Raw genomic sequence first — 8,242 nt, 5'->3', positions numbered from 1 at the left:
GAGCTCGCTGCTTTCCTCACTGCATCAGAGCCAGCGTGAGCCCCCTCTCCGGTGTGCAAGGGGGGCAGGGAGCATCTCTCTGTCCCACCCAGCCCCAGGGGGCTGGTTACAGGCAGGCAGATATCCTGAGCCTAGCAGCTCCTTCCCCCTGCCAGCCAGGTCATCTGCACCTTCACTGACCATTTCCCTCTCCGCCGATTGGTTCCCTGGATTCAAATTCAAACCTTTGGCCATTACAGGAGCAGGGCCTGGATCCTGTCCCAAAGAGACACAGTCACCCCACAACAGGGTCTCACAGCTGGTATCCTGGAGCACACCAATGGCCAGCCAGCCCCACCCCTCCTTGGTCTGCACAGGGATCTGGGCCATAGGCAGGGCGAGGGGGCTTCATCCCTGGGACCCTCACCCAGCTCACACAGCCCCTCAGCATCTGAGGCTGCACCACCCGGGGCCTGACAACAGTTCTCTCTGTCCCAGGATCTCGCCACCCCAGCAATGTCTCCCCATTGACCATCACCTCCAGGTCCCACTGGAGGTCCGAGGGGCCTCGCCCCAGCTCTCACCTTGCAGGGGGCAAGGGCCCAGGCCATCAGGTGCCAGGAAACAGGGTGTCGGCCATTCTCTGTGTCCAGACCCCTGCACACACCTGCCCTCTAGGGTTCTGCAAGGATCATACACCCTTATTCCACCACCTAGATACTTAAGAACTGCCTAGGGGAAACTGAGGCACCCCCACAATATTCAGAGGAAACATTCAGAACAGTCCCACTTCGTCACACTGGCTGGCTGAGAGTCCCATCTGACTGCGGAGCGGGTGGGCAGGACCCTCTGGCTTCCCCAGGGCCCCGCCTGGGCGGACTCGCTGTGGGAAGCGCACAGAGGGGCAGAGGAGGCTGAATGCTCCGAGGTCAGACCCAGGAAGGGGGAAGCCGTGTGAGCTGTTTGCCCTGCAGACAGGCTGCTCCCAGAGAGGAGGCTCCCCCAGAGTCCTGCCTGGCTTCGTAGGGAGCCGTTCCAGAGCATCGCCCCGGGACACCGGGAAACAGTTTACTTTGCGTAAGAGCCTTTGATGAGGGACATTGTCAAAGGCTTTCTGACAGTCTAAGTACCCTGCAGCCACTGGGTCCCCCTTGTCCGCGCGCTTGTTGACCCCTCAGTGAATTCTAACAGCTTGGGCTGGGTCAGGGCTGGGGGCAGAGGAGCAGGGCAGGGGCCGGGGGTGGGTCAGGGCTGGGGGCAGAGGAGCAGGGCAGGGGCCGGGGGTGGGTCAGGGCTGGGGTGGGGGAGCAGGGTAGGGGCTGGGGGTGGGTCAGGGCTTGGTGGGGGGAGCAGGGCAGGGGCCGGGGTGGGTCAGGGCTGGGGGCAGAGGAGCAGGGCAGGGGCCGGGGGTGGGTCAGGGCTGGGGTGGGGGAGCAGGGTAGGGGCTGGGGGTGGGTCAGGGCTTGGTGGGGGGAGCAGGGCAGGGGCCGGGGTGGGTCAGGGCTGGGGTGGGGGAGCAGGGTAGGGGCCGGGGGTGGGTCAGGGCTTGGTGGGGGGAGCAGGGCAGGGGCCGGGGTGGGTCAGGGCTGGGGTGGGGGAGCAGGGTAGGGGCTGGGGGTGGGTCAGGGCTGGGGTGGGGGAGTAGGGCAGGGGCCGGGGGTGGGTCAGGGCTTGGTGGGGGGAGCAGGGCAGGGGCCAGGGTGGGTCAGGGCTGGGGTGGGGGAGCAGGGCAGGGGCCAGGGTGGGTCAGGGCTGGGGTGGGGGAGCAGGGTAGGGGCCGGGGGTGGGTCAGGGCTGGGGGCAGAGGAGCAGGGCAGGGGCCGGGGGTGGGTCAGGGCTGGGGTGGGGGAGCAGGGCAGGGGCTGGCGGTGGGTCAGGGCTGGGTGGGGGGAGCAGGGCAGGGGCCGGGGTGGGTCAGGGCTGGGGGCAGAGGAGCAGGGCAGGGGCCGGGGGTGGGTCAGGGCTTGGTGGGGGAAGCAGGGCAGGGGCTGAGGGTGGGTCAGGGCTGGCGGGGGGGAGCAGGGCAGGGTCTGACACCCCCCCTGGCTCCCAGCCCCGCTGCCTTGATGCCCCTCACTGTTTGCTCCGGGGTCTGTGATCCTGGAGACACATGCACAGCCTGGCAGCGTGCCAGATGGATGCCGGATTAGTGCTGGCTCCTACAAATGAGCGGTTAATTATCATAATCTGGTAACTGAGAAAAATCTAATTATGCGAAGCTAATGGATTTAGAGCCGTGCGGGGAGCGTGGCCCCTGGGCCCAGCGGACTCACGCTCCCTGCTGCAGGGGACCCAGCGCCAGCCCAGATCCCCTGCGATGTGCCGGATGCCAGACCCAGCCTTGGGCCTTCCGGGGGGCAGAGCCTGCCAGCCGGGGGGCTGGAGGGGCCAGAGACGGGTGCAGAGGCATTGCTGGACCCTGGTGATCAAGGAGCTGAGCCGAAACTGGGGGAAGGGCAGAGCAGAGCCCCGGGGGCCGAGACGGGTCAGGCCTGGGACTTGCATTGGGGAGCAGAAGTGGGGGAGGGACTGCGAGTGCTTGGGGCACAGGGCAGTCGGGAAGGGGTGTTTGGGGAACGGGCAGGGTGCTGGGCCATGGCGGGGGACAAGGGGTGTTTGGGGAATGGGGAGGTGCTGGTGTGACGAAGTGGGAATGTTCTTAATGTTTTCTCTGAATACTGTGTGGGTGCCTCAGTTTCCCCTACGCAGTTCTTAAGTCTCTAGGTGGGAGGATCAGGGGGTGTGATTGTGGCAGAGCCCTGGGAGCCAGTGTGATGGTGTGACGAAGCGGGACTGTTCTTAATGTTTCCTCTGAATAGTGTGGGGGTGCCTCAGTTTCCCCTAGGCAGTTCTTAAGTATCTAGGGGGAGGGATAAGGGTGTATGATCGTTGCAGAGCCCTAGAGGGCAGGTGTGTGCAGGGGTCTGGACACAGAGAATGGCCGACACCATCTTTCCTGGCCACTGATGGCCTGGCCCGTCCCCCCTGCAAGGTGAGAGCTAAAGGGTTGGAGAACAAAGGAATCCGGTGCCCTCCTGGCCCGAGAAAGGGACAAAGCCCAGAGGAGGAGGGGCTGGAGGGAGTTTCAGTTTGGGGCTGGCTGGGGATGAGGAGTGAAGGGCAGACGTGGTTGTCTGGCTCACTGCCCCCCAAAATGGACCCGGCTGAGGGGTCCTGTTCTCTGCACCTACAAGCTCTGTGTTAGACCATGTTCCTGTCGTCTAATAAACCTTCTGTTTTACTGGTGGCTGAGAGTCCCGTCTGACTGTGGAGTTGGGGGGCAGGACCCTCTGGCTTCCCCAGGACCTCACCTGGGCGGACTCGCTGTGGGAAGCGCACGGAGGGGCAGAGGAGGCTGAAGGCTTCGAGGTCAGAGCCAGGAAGGTGGAGCCGGGTGAGCTGTGTGTCCTGCAGACAGGCTGCTCCCCGAGAGGAGACTCCCCCAGAGTCCTGCCTGGCTTCATAGGGAGCCGTTCCAGAGCATCGCCCGGGGACGCCGTGACAGCTGGGCCATGGCGGTGCCCAGGGGGGTGCTGGGCCATGGTGGGGGTCAGGAGGTGTTTGGAGAATGGGGGGGTGCTGGGCCATGGCCGGTGGGGACAGGCCCCGGGGTGAATCAGAATAACGGCAGAATGGGTAGCTGGGTCTGAACGCCAGGGAATGGGCTCTGGTGGGGGCTGGGGCCATGGCCCTGGGTTTTTCCCAGGCACAGCACCTGGCCCGAAAGGCACCCCCAGAAATAGGGGGCAGGCAGGGGATGTCTCCTGGTGGGGAAGGGCTGGGAGGCCCAAAAGCGTGGGCATTGCAGGGGCTGGCTGAGGTTGCTCGACACGCCCCAAAGTATGCAGCATGGCTTGGAAGAGCAACAAGCCAGTCGCTGGGCCTGCCAGGCCATGGACTCCCAGCCACGAAGGGCTGGCTGGGCCCTCGCTAGCCCTGTGGCTCAGTCCCTGGGCGGAGGCAGGGCTCTGTATTCCATCGCCCAGCCCTGGCCGGCGAGCGTCCGGCCTGCTCCCAAACCCTCCGATGACGGAGCCTCCATGGCCCCCCGGGCTTAACCGCCCTGAGAGCGAGGAAGATTTTCCCAATGTCCAGCCTGAGCCGGCCTGGCTGCAATTTAACCCCTGGCTCCTGGTCTGTGCTCAGTGGCTGAGGAGAACAATTTATCACCCTCCTTTTTATAACTGCCTTTTATGGACTTGGAAACTGCTCTCGGGTCCCCCCTCAGTCTCTCCTCTCCAGACTCAGCAAACCCACGTTTTTCAATCTAGACCATCCAGCATTTTTGTTGCTCTTCTCTGGACTTGCTCCACTTTGTCCACGTCTTTCCTGCAATGTGGCGCCCAGAACTGGACGCAAGACTCCACTTGAGGCCTAATCAGCGCGGAGCAGAGCGGAAGAATTACGGCTCGTGTCTGGCTTACGACGCTCCTGCTAATACAGCCCAGAAGGACGCTCGCTTATTTTGTAGCAGTGTTACACTGTTGACTCTTTTAGCTTGTGGTCCACTCTGACCCCTTGGGACAATATGGGAATGTTTTTAATGTTTTCTCTGAATAGTGTGTGTGCCTCAGTTTCTCCTGTGTTACTCCAGTATCTAGGGGGTGGGACAGGGGGTGTGATCGTTGCAAGGACCCCCAGAGGGCAGGTGTGATGCCGACTGGCTAACGGGGCACAGAGACCAGCCGACACCCTGTAGCCTGGCAGCTGATGGCCTGAGCCTGTCCCCTGCCAGAGCCAGCCGGCGTGCTGGAGAACAGAGACCAGGGGACCTGTTTGCTCAGGAAGGAGACAAAGGCCGCGCGGGGGGGGGCAGCTGGGGGTGACGGAGGCTGGGCTGCTGGAAGCGACTCAGTCTCCTGGTTGGGGACTCAGAGGGGGCAGGGCCCTTTGGGGGGGAGGCTCCCTGGGTGTCCCGTCCAGGGGCACTCGCTGCGGGGAGCTCCCGGGGGGAGCAGGGGGCTGAGCGCTCCGAGGTCAGACCTAGGAGGGGCTGAAGCCGGGCAGGCTCCTGGCCCTGGGGAGTGGCCCTGAGGGGAGACGCTGCCCCAGAGCCCTGGCTGGCGTCATGCAGCGGGTGCCCGAGCCCCCAGCCTGCGACTCCAGGATACCCCCTGGATCCCTTTCCGCAGTGCTCCTTCCTAGGCAGTCATTGCCCAGTGTGTGTGTGCCACCGATTGTTCCTTCCCAAGTGGAGGACTTGGCATTTGTCCTTTTTGAATTTCATCCTGTTTACTTCAGACCATTTCTCCAGTTTGTCCAGATCATTTTGAATTTCAATCCTATCCTCCAAAGCACTTGCAACCCCTCCCAGCTTGGTATCGTCAGCAAACTTTATCAGTGTACTCTCTGTGCCATTATCTACATCACTGATGCCGCACCTCTCTGAGCCGCCAGCAGCCTGTCTCTGCCGTGGGCCCCTCGGGGAGTCCCCTCGCTCTGGCCCCCGGGGCCTCCACCCCCAGAGGGAGCAAAGCCCCCCCGATGTCTAACCTGCCGCGACTCAGCCAGCGCAAAACAGGAGGTTTATTGAGCGTCTGACCCCAGCACAAGAAGCCCTCGGGCCTGGCCTGTCTCAGCCCAGCTCATCTAGGCTGTCCCGCACCCAGGGGGGCTCTGGCCGCCCCCCCTTCCAGCCGATCATCCGAAATCGTCTCCCCCAACAGCTCCTCCCCTGTCCTTTGTCTGCGGTCCCAGGCAAACAGGTCACCTGGGCTCCTCTCTCCTCAGCCCTTTGTCCTCCCGCAGGCCAGAACCGGCTGGCTGCCAAGCTGGGCTGGGCCTCCCGGTCACCAGCCCCCGGCTCCCGCATCTCCAGGCCGGTGCCCAGGGTCCAGGCTGCTGGGCGAGGTCACACCTGGTCCTCTGCAACGACAAACCCGCCTCCTATCCCTCATTACACACGCAGCACACAGGGAAACTGAGTCCCGCGCACTCCGCATCTAACCCTTGAAAAAACAAGAACATTCCCCAGTGCGTTACACCCCCCCCAGGCCCAGTGACCCACCTCCCCCTCTGGGGCACCACGTGGGGAGAGGGAGAGAAAGAGACAGCCGGGCCAGGCTGGGTACCACCCCCACAACAGCTCCTCTGGCCCCCGCCCTGGGCAGCTGGTTAATTGCCAGGAGAGCCAAGGGGCGGGGGGTATAAACCCCACACTGGCAGATGAGGAGTTAATGGGAGCCTGATTGCGCAACTAGCCTCTTTGCTGCACCTGGGGGCAGCTGTGAGGGGGCGGGGCAGGTTCTGCTAGGCCACGCCGAGCCGCTAGGGGGCGGGGCAGGTCCTGCTAGGCCACGCCGAGCCGCTAGGGGGCGGGGCAGGTCCTGCTAGGCCACGCCGAGCCGCTAGGGGGCGGGGCAGGTCCTGCTAGGCCACGCCGAGCTGCTAGGGGGCGGGGCAGGTCCCGCTTGGCCACGCCCAGCCGCGATGGGGGGGCAGGTCCCGCTTGGCCACGCCCAGCCGCGAGGGGGGGGCAGGTCCCGCTCGGCCACGCCCAGCCACGAGGGGGGGCAGGTCCCGCTCGGCCGCGCCCAGCCACGAGGGGGGGCAGGTCCCACTCGGCCACGCCGAGCCGCTAGAGGGCGGGGCAGGTCCCGCTTGGCCACGCCCAGCCGCAAGGTGGGGGCAGGTCCCGCTCGGCCGCACCCAGCCACAAGGGGGGGGCAGGTCCTGCTAGGCCACGCCCAGCTGCTGGGGGGGGCAGGTCCCGCTCGGCCACGCCCAGCCACGAGGAGGGGCAGGTCCCGCTAGGCCACGCCCAGCTGCTAGGGGGAGGGGCAGGTCCCGCTCGGCCACGCCCAGCCACGAGGAGGGGCAGGTCCCACTCGGCCACGCCCAGCTGCTGGGGGGGGACAGGTCCCGCTCGGCCACGCCCAGCCACGAGGAGGGGCAGGTCCCGCTAGGCCACGCCCCGCTTCTAGGGGGAGGGGCAGGTCCTGCTCGGCCACGCCCAGCCGCTGCGGGGGGGCAGGTCCCACTCGGCCACGCCCAGCCACGAGGAGGGGCAGGTCCCACTCAGCCACGCCCAGCTGCTAGGGGGAGGGGCAGGTCCTGCTCGGCCACGCCCAGCCGCTGGGGGGGGCAGGTCCCGCTAGGCCAGGGGTCTCAAACTGAAATGACCACGAGGGCCACATGAGAATAGTACCTTGGCCCGAGGGCCACATCACTGACACCCGCACCCCCGCCCCCGCCCCCGGCTCTTCTCACCCCTTCCCCAAATCCCCGCCCCGGCCCTGCCTCTCCTCCCCCTCCCTCCTGGCGCGCGGCCGACGCCGGGGGGATCTAAGGCGCCAGCGTCCGCCGGGAGCTCGCCCGGGCTGGGCAGCGTTTGTCTCAGCTCTGGGGGCACGGGCCGGCCAGGATTTCCAAAGGGGGCCGCGCATGACCAGGCTGGAAAGCCCTGGCCTGGACGGTCCCAGCCCGGCTCCCGTGGGGCTGCGGTGTGCAAACCACACGCTGGGAGGCGAGGGGTTAATGGCAGCCTGAGAGCTCAGTTAGTGGGGTGGGGGAGAGGGGCCCCCCCGGCCTTGGGACCCCCCAGCCCCAGCCTCTCTCAGGCCCGGCCCGTTCAGTCCCACAGGACACAGCGCTCTGCCCCGCAGGGGTCTGGGGGGTAGCCCTGGCCCCCCAGCCAGGAGCTCCCTGCACGGGCTCCCGCCCCAGGGACCCTCAGGGGCTCTTGGGTCTGTCTGAGCCTGGCCTTGGGCCAGCCAGCTCCCACCCCGCAGGGGCCGGGCGTGCTCCTCGGGGGGCTGGCGGGAGAGCAAACTGCCCCTGCAGCCCCCTGCTTTGCCCCAGGCAGCGCCCCCTCCCCTCGCAGACGCCCCCGCTGCTCTGTGCCGGCGGGGCCCTGGGGCTCCGGCCTGCCGGCTCCCCCCGAGCTGCTGGCGCGAGGCGTTCGCAGAGGATCAATGAGGCCTCCGGCTCGCTGGCCCCCCGCCGTCCCCGGGGAGAGCGGGGCCTGGGCTTTCGGCGGCTGTGGGGCCTGCCGCTCGGCTGTTCCGGGATGCCTGGAGCGCTAAGTGTCTCTGCGGTCTCAGCACTTAGCCTCGGGGCCGTCGGCGGGGGCCGGGGGGCGGGCTGCTAACCGTGCCCTGGGCCGGCCCGAGCTGCGCCGTGCAGAGGGGCAGAGACACGGATCCTGCGGCTCACCCAGCCCCAGCTGCCCCGGCCGCGCCCGGAGCGGCCCCGTGGAGAGGCCGCGCCTGCCGGCGCCATGTGGGCAGAGGGGCCCTGCAGGACGCCCCCTCGGCCCCACGGC

The sequence above is a fragment of the Chelonia mydas genome, chromosome 11 (assembly GCF_015237465.2).
Source record: "Chelonia mydas isolate rCheMyd1 chromosome 11, rCheMyd1.pri.v2, whole genome shotgun sequence".
Taxonomy (NCBI): Eukaryota; Metazoa; Chordata; order Testudines; family Cheloniidae; genus Chelonia; species Chelonia mydas.
The sequence above is the reverse complement of the archived record's forward strand: the minus strand, read 5'-3'. Positions refer to the sequence as shown.